Below are 12233 nucleotides of genomic sequence, written 5' to 3'. Positions count from 1 at the left end.
AAATATTTTATACACCATCAGTAAGACAAAAGAAAGAGAAATTAAGGAGTCGATCCAATTTACAATTGCACCCAAAACCAATAAGATAGCTAGGAATAAACATAACCAAAGAGGCAAAGAATCTGTACTCAGGAAACTATTAAGTACTCATGAAAGAAATTGAGGAAGACACAAAGAAATGGAAAAACGTTCCATGCTCATGGACTGGAAGAACAAATATTGTGAAAACGTCTATGCTACCTAAAGAAATCTACACATCTAACACAATACTTATCAAAATACCATCCATTTTTTTCAAAGAAATGGAACAAATAATCCTAAAATTTATATGGAATCAGAAAAGACCCGTGAATAGCCAGAGGAATGTTAATAGCTTTTAAAATAATTGTGCATACTATTTGATACTATGCCAAAAATCCACAAGTGGGGATTTTTTTTAAAGGTTAGCTGTAATGTGGAATCCAAGACCATATTCATATTAATGAACCTTTCTTACTCTGTTACATTAAAATATATTAGTTTGGCTTAAACTTCAAATGGCTCTCTTACCCCGAGAGGTTTTAGAACATCATACATTATTTGGAAAATATCTATGCAGTTCTTTTAAATGTTGACACATCTCATTGCACAGTATAAAAGAAATTATATTGTTGATATTAATCTCATTAGTAAAGTTTTAAGTACTGGGATGTTATGAAGGTCACAATGACAGGGGCAAGTTTTCAAAAATTCCAATTTCCTCTTGAAACTTCAAATTTTGTCACTGGCAAAAAATAGTATTAACTATTTTCCTTGAAGTGACTGGCTTACTTATTTTTGAAAAACAAAATGGCTGCCAAATACCAAAGTCCACATATTCAGACTATAAATTGTTCTTTCAAAAACTAACGTTTCTGAAAGAAATGGCTAGTTTAGCTTGCAACCCAATCACACATGTCCTTTTCCTCAGGACAACCATTCTTACTCTGATACGCAACCCACCTGTTTTATGTGTACTTCCCTTATTGTCTCAGAGACTATTTTAAAACTGTGTTCAGTAGCTGAGGTTTCACTAAATTGTTTACTGCTTCATCAAGGATGGTCCTAAGTGAAACTGTTGTTTTCTTTAGTTATGCAGGCCCCCAGCTGTGAAGGACACAGTGCCCAGCTCTGCCGTGACTGTGCTCAGGCACAGTCTGCTCCCCACGGCATTTGCACCATCAGCACAAATGTCAACACAGTGACAAAGGCAGATAACATCTTAGTTTTATTATGAAAATAATTTTGATCTTGCTGACCCTGAGTTTTGGGACCCAGGGGTGAACACACCACATTGCTGGTCTATGCCAATGTTGTTTTACTTTGATCATGAAATGAAACAACTCCAAGAGCCAGTCTTGAGAGAAGAGGAGCTCTATTGATATGATTAGCTCATGAATTGTCAAAGAAATAGTCATGAGATCAAAGTTTCAGGCTGGAAGGGCCCTCAGAGCTGGTCTAATCTAGCCCCTTCAGTTTACAGACCAGCATAGTTATTAGGCCCAGAGAGGGGAAGTAACTCACCCAAAGGCCCACAGCTAGTTGTGACAGAAATGGAGTTAGAACCCAGGTCTTCTGATTCCCAGTCTTGTGCTCTTTCAACCACACCCCTCAGTAAGTAGTCTTATGTGGTGTCTAACACAAACCCAACTACAAGATAATCCTTGGGATGATAGGGTGAACAATGTTTCATTACTCTTGGTGTATTTGCTGATGGTCGATGAGTTTGTTTTTACCCAGCCAACACCTAGGAGGCTGTTTTCTCTAGTTACTTGACCTACAATTATTCTAATTGGCTACCAGGTGTATGGAGGTGCTTAGTTATGCCTTTCTGCTCTAACAGTTAGAACCCCTACAGAGTTGGTTAACCAAGAGACCATGTGGATTTTTCCACTCAATTAGGTCACCTCACAATATGATTACTTAAAACTCCATGTTTCCACTTTCTACCTGCACCATGGCTCACTTAAGGGAAGCCTCTGGAACATTTTCCATGGGAACTTCCTTAACTGAGTTGCTCTGAGGTTACTAATTTCCTTATCCCAGTCCTTACACTGATCTACGGTGCCTCATGGCATTTCATGAGAAAACTGTGGCCATTTTTCTCTGTCTGGCAGCTGGGAAGTGGAGAAGATGGATGTATGTCCTCCACATACATAAGTTGCAGAACACAAGTCCAAATTGTTAATGACAGTTAAGATGAAAACCTCTTCCCAGTGACCTGAAATTTTCTTTGAGAAGAAAGTGTTGGGTCTGCTTGGTTTTCAGACAGCTGAGCTGAGAAAATAATGACCCTTTCCTCTTGGCTTCATTCACACACTACGAAGAGTTCACACACTTATTGGAAAATTTTAGAAGAAGAGTCTTTAATAGAACTTGAAAGTTATTTCTGGCCATTCTGTTTTTCATTTTCCCCACCAGACAGATTCAAAGAGCTAATATCTTGAGTGCTTCCCTGAGCTGGGTTTCCCCTGTCCAGGGCCAGAGGCTGGGTGAGGTGGACCTTCTGGTCACTTTGGGCACTCTGACCCTTTCACTAGTATTAAGGGCTCACATCCCAGGATTGTAACGTAAAGGGCAGTGGTGGGGCCTGGACACTCCTTGTTCCTCAAATAACTCCCTCCAGTGGTCTCCCAGATGCCTCGGACTTAGGAACTGGGTCTGCTGTCTTCCAGGGGTCTTCCCAGGACTCCTGCCTTCTTGGGCTGGGCTTCCTGAGCCAGGTCCCTCAGGATGGTAAAGCCCCCTGGATTGCAAAACTGGCTGATCTTGGGGACCACAAAGGGCAGTGGAGAGTTCACGCCATAGCCTTGGTCACTTTGGGCTCCTCTGGAGGCTGCTGTAGAAATACCTGAAGACCTGAGAAGCAAGCATCTGTGGAGAGGGGCGGGGGGGGGGGTGGCCAGAAATGCCAATCAGAGGGTTGTTCAGCAAGTCCCATATATCAATAGGTACAAGCTCAGTTTTGCCAGCATTTCCAAGAAAATGAAACCAAGTAACAACAAATAAACAAAAAACCCATACCTGCCTGCTTAGTTTACAACCTGATAGGGGAGAGAAGTAAAAACTCCTGGGTGGGATCATATGTTCATATGGTCAAAGATCATCTCCAGGACTCTGGAGGCCTCATCCCTCAGTGGTTGTTTTATTGAGCTCCTGCTGCATGGTGGGCCGAATGCCAGGTCCTGAAGGGTGGTAGTTCCCAAAAGCCGGCAGGGTATTGGAATCAGCATGTAAGGGAGTGTGTTGGAAACATGGACTCCAGGCAAGCCCTTGCAAAACGTGGGTGGTTAGGATGCCACTGGCGCTGGGGCTGTGAAGAGGGGTAGGACACATGGAAAGACCTTGCTTTCCAGTGGGAGAGTCCAGAGGCTGCACTCTACATGCCAACATGACCTTGAAGTCATGTTGGGAATGCTGTGTCTGGGTCGAGACATTGGGGTCACTGAGTAAAGGGACATCCTTAGAAGGTGGACTCCACTGTTCCCCAGTTGGGGAGGACTGGGCTGAAACCAACTCATTCAGAGGGTGCCATGCCTTGCTCGCACTGGTCCAAGGGTTGAGCTGGGTGTTGGTTGGGGTTTGGCCACACTGGCTTGCCTCCCTGTCCATCCCACCCATATGTCCCATATATCAGGCCCCCTAGGATTGGGGGCCTGATGTGGTCCAACTGTTGGTACCCCTGTCCATGTATTTTCCATTTCTCAGGCCCAATGCCTATGGCTGGGCTTCCAGCACCTGCCCTGTGCCTGCGAAGGGGTCTCATTCTATCCTCTAGTGGAGCGTTGTCTGGAGAGCTCAACATGCATGGTCTCGTGTGCTTCTCATGGAAAATTTCTAACAGGCTCTTTCAGGTATCAAGAAGCAGTGATAGATTCACGCCACCTCAGGTAATGGGGGCTTATTGTAAGGATACATAAGGAAATAAGCTAGCTCAGGCAACAGTCTAGCTCTTAGCCTCATCTAGACCTGGACCTTCTCGGGCCTCAGGGCAAGCACCAGCTCTAACCAGGAGTCCGCCTGTACTCTCTTCTAGCCCTGGCTGGCTCTTTAATCTCTTAGGCCTGAATGTCTGCTGCCCCCATGGTGCCTTTTGGCTTCTATTTTGATTTCTTGTCGGAATCTCTAAGTTTCTTAGAACTCCTTAAGGAGGTGGGCATGACGAGGCCCTGGGGCCAGGTCCCCAGCAAGGCCACCTCAGGGGCCGCTAGTCTCAAGGTGGCTACTGTCAGTTCAGGCACTGACCCCAAGTCCAAACATCTGTGGTCAGGGTGGTGGTGTCACAGGGTACAAAGCATGGTGACCCGTGTGGAAGAACAGGCTGCTGTCTTCACGTCCAGGTGTGTACTTGAGAGCGAGCGGAGGCTTTAAGAAAAGCCTGCCCAGGGGCACGTGGGAGAGCTGAGAACTCGGGCCAAAGCCACACTGGGGGCAAGGGCCAGGTCAGTGTTCAGATGCATCAGAAGCTCTAACGGTGTTAACCACGTCCTGAGACAGAGCCGTACACACCTCTCTGCTGTGTGTCGGAAAGCTGTGTGGGTATCTCCCCACACTATCAGAGGTCCTCAGAGGTGCACCAAAAGCTCATAATAGACTTCTTTTTCTTTTTTCTTTTTTTTAAGATTTTATCTATTTATTTGACAGAAAGAGAGATCACAAGTAGGCAGACAGGCAGGCAGAGAAAGAGGAGGAAGGAGACTCCCTACTGAGCAGAGAGCCTGATGCAGGGCTTGATTCCAGGACCCTGAGATCATGACCCGAGCCGAAGGCAGAGGCTTTAACCCACTGAGCCACCCCTCATGGCACCCTCATAACAGGCACCCCTCTTAACAGACTTCTAAAAGTTGGGGCTGGAAAGGGTGGTCAGGGTCTCTGAGTCCAGCAACCTACCCCATACCTCATGGTCTCTACTTCAGGATGCTCAGCTTCCTGGACCCACAGGCCTGCATCACTTCCCTCCCCCAACTCTGGCTCCTGATTCAGCCCTGGGCTCACTTACCAAGGCTTCTCCCTCTTGCTTTTCAAGGCCTTATATGGGGAAAGACAGGAGGAGGCCTCGGGAACCAGAGAGAGGCGGGGCTGTCACTGCGAGGCTCCCTTCAAAGTCAGAATTACTCATTTCAGAGGCGAATATTTAAAGTTTGATGGGAAATGAATCACTGCTTTTAATGAAAGACCATGTTCTGTGAAAGAGCTGTAGAGGAGGGGCCAGGGGGCCTCAAAGGAAGGGAAGCCCACCACAAAGGAAGTCATTCAGGCTGAGCTTTGGGAAGGGGGAGAGAAGAAAGGGCCAGGAAGAGGAGGGGCTGGGGAGAGCTGCCCATTTTGACGTTTCTCAAGTGGGAGATTACGTTCGAGTGAATGAATGGCTCCCAGGCCCTCACAAAAACATGATGATGAACTAACTCATCCTTTGTGGCTGGTAGGTTTGACATGGAGGGTGGAGGTGGGGGAGGGGCCTCCACACCTGTGGGGAGAGGGGCGCAGAGAGGAGAGGACGAGGACCTTCAGGCAGGACAAAAGGAGTGGGGAGCTGGTTGAGAGGTAGGCACTGCCTGCCTTCCGCTTCTGCCTCCCATTCCCCAAACTGGAGGGACTCTTCTCCTCTGCCCTTGCCACTCCGAATGAAGACATTGCCATTCGCTCAGCCATGAGGAGGCTTTCCCACTGCCAGGTGAGGGCTGTTGAGCGGGAGCCTTAGGACAGCTGTGGCCTCGCCGTTCTTGCTCCTCATCCGGGTCTGAACCCCACTCCAGTTTGCAGAGAGGTGCGAGACACATAAACTGCTCTCTGGGCTCTGTGCTTCCTGAGGCCGTACCTGCCCAATGGCCTTAACCTTTCTCCTACCCCCTTCCTAGTGGGGGCAGGTTGTGGGGATGGGTAGTGGAGTTGAGCCTGCTAAACGGAATACGTCTAGGTCCTCTCGCCTCCCTTAGCTGTTCCTTGGCAAACAGCCAGACAGGTGGAGGGAAGAAAGGGCAGACGAAATTTCCATTTTTGCAGTTCAGTGAAATGGAACCTCCAAGAGGTGAGGTGACACGGCTGTGCCCTCTCTCCACCCCGTCAGGGTGAGACTGAGCTGAAAAATGTAGTGAAAAAGAGAACAGAGCTTTGACCACCAGCCCTGGTTTTGAATCCAGTTCTGTCTCTTGCTAGCCAGGTGACATAGGGGAAGTTCCTTAACTTCTCTGAGCCTGTTTCCTCATCTGTAAAATGAGGATAATAAGTCCTACCTCACAAAGCAAGTGTGAAGATAAAGCAAGAAAATGTATCTGAACGGTTTAGCCCAGCTGCGGGCCATGCAGTAGGCACTCGATAAATGTCACTTTCCCTCCTTCTTTGAACCACATCTCCCAAAGACCACATCAATGTGCATGCTAGGCTGCCACACCCCACACCACCCCCTTGACTGCCCTTCCTCTGGCTTCACCATCCTCAATGGCCCAAGCTACAGTTTCTGCTGGGATGATTACTTTCTGTATAACCTAGGGGATGGAGCCATTAGAGAAGTGTTCTTGACATTTTTCTGGATGACAGACCTCTTTGAAAATGTAACGGAAGCTATGGCTTCCCCTTCCCAAGTAAAAATGAACACCCACACATCCACCTATGCCATTTTCCGTACAGTACCAGAGAATTCCTGGAATCTCTGAAGCCACACACAAAACTCCAGATGGAGAGACAGGACACGGAGGCATACATGCAGCAATGTGCATCATCTGTTGTATAGCCCAATTGTTCCCCAATTCACAAAGTCTTTCCCTTGCTAAATGACCAGGATGATCCTTCTTAACCTACCCAATGGGGCAGGAATAGAGAGTCAAGGAATGTGCATGGATGTTCAGGAGGGCAACCCCAGAGGGAGAGTTACAGAGTTGAGCGGGCTTGGTGTTGAGGAGAGATATCGAGGATCAGAGGATATGGGACTGAGACGTTGATGTTGCCACCAACTCTTCCCCCTTAACTAAGTATTGAAAGAGAGAGAGAGAGAGAGAGAGAGAGAAAGGAATGTTATCAGGAAGAAATGAAACCCTCTAGCAGGGAAAGTAGGTGAACAACAGAACAGAAGCTGTGGGGTCTCTTAACACAAAGGCTTTGGAAACCAAGGATAGATGTGTGTTTTCTTGGTGCAGCTCAGGTCCTAGCAGTGTAGGGTCGGGGGCTGGCCTCACTGACCATACCTGCCATGGAAACACTAAGGCCAGAGAAATAGAGTCCCAGTGGGATTGTGCCCCGCCGATTTAGAGAACAAAGAAGTATTCTCTTTCTTTCTTTCTTTTTTTTTTTTTTTTTCAGAGGAGGTGTCTCATAAAGATGAGATGCTATTTGGTGTGTTTGTTCCTCCAGTATCTAAGTGGGTTTTGCAAGGCCAAGTGAGGGCTTCTAAGCCCAGGCCAGGACTGTCACACTCTCAGAGCTGTGAGAGAGGACAGACAGGCCTATCTGGCTTTGATGGAACCCTGAGCTGAGCCGGCATGGGGGCGCCCCCAGCTGCAAGCTCTGAATTCTGAACTCCTGTTGGGGAGAATGTCCTGATTTTGCCAAGCATTTACACCTTTACTACAGTCACCTTGACCTTGAGCTCATCCTTGCTGTATCAAATTTTTCTTTTCAAAAATATGATTTCAAAACCACACAGAGTAGAAACTTTGGAGAATATATAAACACCAACACAGAAAAGAAGAAAATAAAAAATCACCTACAATCCCACCACGCAGATTTTTTTTTTTAAGATTTTATTTATTTATTTGACAGACAGAGATCACAAGTAGGCAGAGAGGCAGGCAGAGAGAGAGAGAGAGAGAGAGGGAAGCAGGCTTCCTGTGGAGCAGGGAGCCCGATGCGGGGCTCGATCCCAAGACCCTGAGATCACGACCCGAGCCGAAGGCAGCAGCCCAAACCACTGAGCCACCCAGGCACCCCCCCACCACGCAGATTTAAGCACAGTTCACATTTGGTTAGATCTTTCCAGTTAGCCTTTCCCCACACCCGCTGCCCCCAGAATCAGCAGCGTTTTATTCATATGTGCCCCAACTTACTGGGGCTTGGGACTCCTCTGTGCCTCAGTTTTCCTGTTTAGAAAATACAGCTCGCTCCCTGCTAACAAAAGTACCCAATTGCTTTCTTGTGGTTATCTCATTCGCTTAGTCAGGAGACAGGTGTGTTTCTCCATTATAGGAAGTGAGAGTAAGAGAGCCGGAGTAACAGGCACAAAGCCAGGCAGCAGCCAGTGGAACCCCAGGGACCCTAACTCTTCACCAAAGTGGGTGTCCGTGAAAAATTTCACAGAGGTCAGAGCAGGCACATTCGCCAGCCTACTAGGGCCATGCACCATAGGGAGGTCTGCGATCTGTGGAGACCTGTGCCCATGCCTCTGCAACACAAAAATCAGAACAGCAGCCAACCCCCAAACAGAGTTTGCAATCTGCTTTTTGAGCCAATCAGAAGCTCAGACAAGACTTTGCCACACCATCTCTCTTCTATTCACCTCCAGTTCAGACAGACTTCCTGACCTTTCTTAATGCAATGGACCTCTCTCCTTGCTAGGCAAATAATACCTTGTCTGCTTTATTAGACTGCTGTGGTGGGCTCTGTGGTCTTTTCGGTGCTGTGGGTTTCACTCCACTTATCCCTGTGGTCAGCGGATAGCTAGTTCCTTTGGAGGTTGTAATCTGAAGCCCTCCTTCATGTCTGGTCATCACAAGAGGTTTCCCACACATTCTGGAAGAAGGTCAAAGCCTGGTTTATTTGCCAACTTATCCAGGGGGTCTCCACTGGAAAATAATTGGCCCCATTTGGTTCGTACTCACCCACTGGCTTTTCTAGTTAAGAACTTTTCTTAAATTATATGCACATGCAGTACAAATGGGCACGGTAATGCATTTTTGTGAAGGCGGGCTGAAAGCTGATGGCAGGGGCAACTGTTCCAACTTCCATCTTTCATTCACACACCTTCATTTCCTGAGCTGTTCTGGAAACAGTTGTTTTGGAAATCGGAGCCTGGTTTGGCTGACTAGCACCCAAGAACTTCTGGGTAGAGTCACCAAACATTGACTGTTTGGAGTGAATGGCTCTGAACTTGGGCTTTCAGCTGCCAGTGCTCCTCTTTGATGGAATAAATGGATCCCCCCACCCCCATTCTTCCCCATGGCTGGGCAAAGCTTTTTTTCTACCTACTAGGCATGACTTCAAGCCAACATTGAAAAAGCTCTGGTTTCTTGGACGTTGCTGTTGTCTGGGAGGGCAGATGTAGGGGCTACAGTATGGGCATCCCAGCCTAACCTAGTTAGCATGACTTTCCCAGCACTCCACGGCAGATCAGGTGTGCTCTCCCCAAAGTAACTTTTCACTGCAAATGCAGTCCTGTTTCCTCCTGCATAATTGGAGTCAGGGCCTCTTTAACCCTACCTGCAAATTTATGCAAACATTATGCAAAAGCTTGCGTCAAAAACTGGCAAGGGAAGACCTTTGGCAGGTGAAGTGTACCTGACACCTAATACCTGGTGGGAGGCTGTTTTGGAGGTGGGGGTGCAGTGGAGAGTCAAAGCCAATGAGAGGGGGAGGGGCTTGGTTGGTGTCTGCAGCAGTGATGGAAGACCTCCCTTGGTGGTCTTCCAGATGGAAGGGTCTCCCTTCCCCCTGCCTTTCAGATTGAGAGCGGTCAGTGAAGGGGAGGACAGAGTTGGGAGCTCCCTTTCTCTTTCTCACTGTGGAGACCTCTTGAGAGAGGAGGTGGGGATAGAATCTCTTGGCCTCCCCTTGGTCTGTTCCAGGTGCCACATCTGGTGCTAAGAAAGTGTTTGAGAGGGACTGGATCTCCTCATGCCATTACATTCTTATTAAACAATATCACCTTATAAGTTAACTTCAAATTGAAACATTTTTATTGTTCTTCTGGGAAGTTAAGCTTTGTGTATTTTACCTTTCTATGATCCCTCTCTATTGTGGAACCAAGTCTTAAAATGTAAACGTACTTCAGTGAGCATCTATCTAGTCCAATGCATGTGTTTTTGCACGTGAGGGAACTAAGCCATTAACAAGTGGCTTACTCCAGTTTACAGACCTAGACTTAATCTGCCCTTCACCTCTCTGGGTGACATTATTAAATAACAAGCCCTTAGGAATCTATGTGGGCTTATAGACACCATCGGCTACTAATCACACATTTCAAAACACCAGGCAGTTGGTCAGGCTACAGTGATTGCTCTTAAGCTTGTAGATAACTTCCAGGCTGTCCAAAATTACCTAGTTTTTCTGGTCATTCTACTCTCTTGGCTGTTCATAGACAATTATATTATTAGAAGTAACAGAGAAGAGGAGAAAGAAGGGGATGGCAGAATGGGTGCAGGAGTAATAAATATAAAAATTGAACATTAACTATATTCCTGACATTATGCTTAGTATTTTACCCAATATTATCCCCATTTTACAGATTGAGGAAATTGAGGTTTAGAGAGGTTAAGTAATTTGCCCAAAGTCTCACATCTAGGTAGTAAGAGGACCTAGGATTCAAGCTCATCACCACCATGCTCATGGGGCAATGGTTTGGAAGAGAGCCAGGTTTCCGGGAAACTTCTAAATGGCCAGAGCAAAGAGTAATTCTTTTTATATCCTGTTGTTGCTGCTTTGATGACTGACCTTGATGGGATTTTTAGTATCACCGTGGAAGTGAGGGCGAGAAAAGGAGGAGGGAAATCCCCTGTGTTAGCCTTGTTTAGGATTTGCATCTTCTTGCCCACTTTCCTAGGGCTGACACTGGCATTCTTGTGGCAGGTGTAAGCTTGAGGCTGCTGGGGCTTTACTTCTGTGCTGGTAAGGCAGTTTTTAGGCTCAGACAAACATTCATTTAGCTGTGTATTCATCCATCCATTCAACAGGCATTTTTTAAAACATCTCTGTCAATTCCTGAGCAAGGTAACTGACCCAACAAACCCAACTCAGATTCAGAGATCCATAACCTAATCCAGTGAAGCTTTTTGTAGATTACCTAGGGTAATTTTTACAACCCTTTATCTTGCTAAAATCTCAGCTATTGGTTTGCAAGCAGGAATTTCTACCATGAAGGAATCAGGGAGAGATGGAAATGTTGGGCAGCTTAGCACCTGAGCTAAAATTTTAGGGAAGGATATGGAAGCCAAAGACTAACAAGAGGTTTTGGCATTATTTGCGAATATCCCTTCTCCCTGTTATTCCATTTCTTTGGGCACTTAAGCTAGGCTCATGATGTAAGGGCCAACTGTGCACTTAAAAATCCATCCCAGCATCCTCAGCTCAAACTGAGAACTAACTGCCAATCACCACTTGCCTGCCCCAACGGAATTAACGGAAGTTGCCAACAGCCCTGCCCCGACCTCATTGGGCAAAACCACCTGCTTAGTGGACATGATTTCCTCTCTCTCCTGAGTATCTCTCTCCCATCTTACAGCAGGACGTCCCTCATGGGTCGTCCACGTTTCAGACAGAGAAACGAGTGGGGCCAGTCCTTCCTTTGGTCTCATTAGGAAACTTATTATGTGGTTCTACATGAGTGTCACAATTGCTCCTATGAAGAGCTGCTGGTGGGGGCAGGTGGAAGCCAAGTTCAGGGTGTGTGAAGGAATGAAAGTGCTTGAGGATGGCTGACAGTCCCCTGGCTGGAACCAGTATCAAAAAACACTATAACTTTGGGCTGAATGGGGAGAAGCTAGATTGTTACATCACAGAAATGTCTTTGTTCAACCTGGCTGGTCCTTTCCTGAAATCTTGTAACAAGCTACAGGCAGATGGAAAAGACAGAGCATTAACTGTCGCATATATTTAGCGATCACCCTTCCTGTTGGAAGTGGTGGGTGGTGGGAGTCCCTGCAGTGTGTGTAGAGAGAGGGAAATTAGCAGAAGACCCTAAGATTCAGGGTTTGATTTTCGTAAAACCAGAGGCACTTGGGAGGAGGGAGACATTAGCCGCAATCATAACTTGCCCTGAAAGTGAACCTTTGTGGCTGAAATGTTACTCTTGAGAATTTCTAGTTTCTGGCTTCAGAGCTGAGATTCAGGTTAATGGGTGAAGGTTGACCCGAACATTCAGGTATGTGGCACGTGGAGCTGTCTTGGACATTTAGAAGATTTTCTCCAGACTGATGTTTGCTAACTAGGTTAGAATATCAAGGAAGGTTATAGTTGCTTTTTCTATTTTGCCAAGAATCAGACTTTCAGAAAACTCTAGTGGAGGTTTGCTG

Source organism: Mustela erminea, chromosome 6, assembly GCF_009829155.1.
Source record: "Mustela erminea isolate mMusErm1 chromosome 6, mMusErm1.Pri, whole genome shotgun sequence".
Taxonomy (NCBI): domain Eukaryota; kingdom Metazoa; phylum Chordata; class Mammalia; order Carnivora; family Mustelidae; genus Mustela; species Mustela erminea.
Note: the sequence above shows the minus strand (reverse complement) of the source record.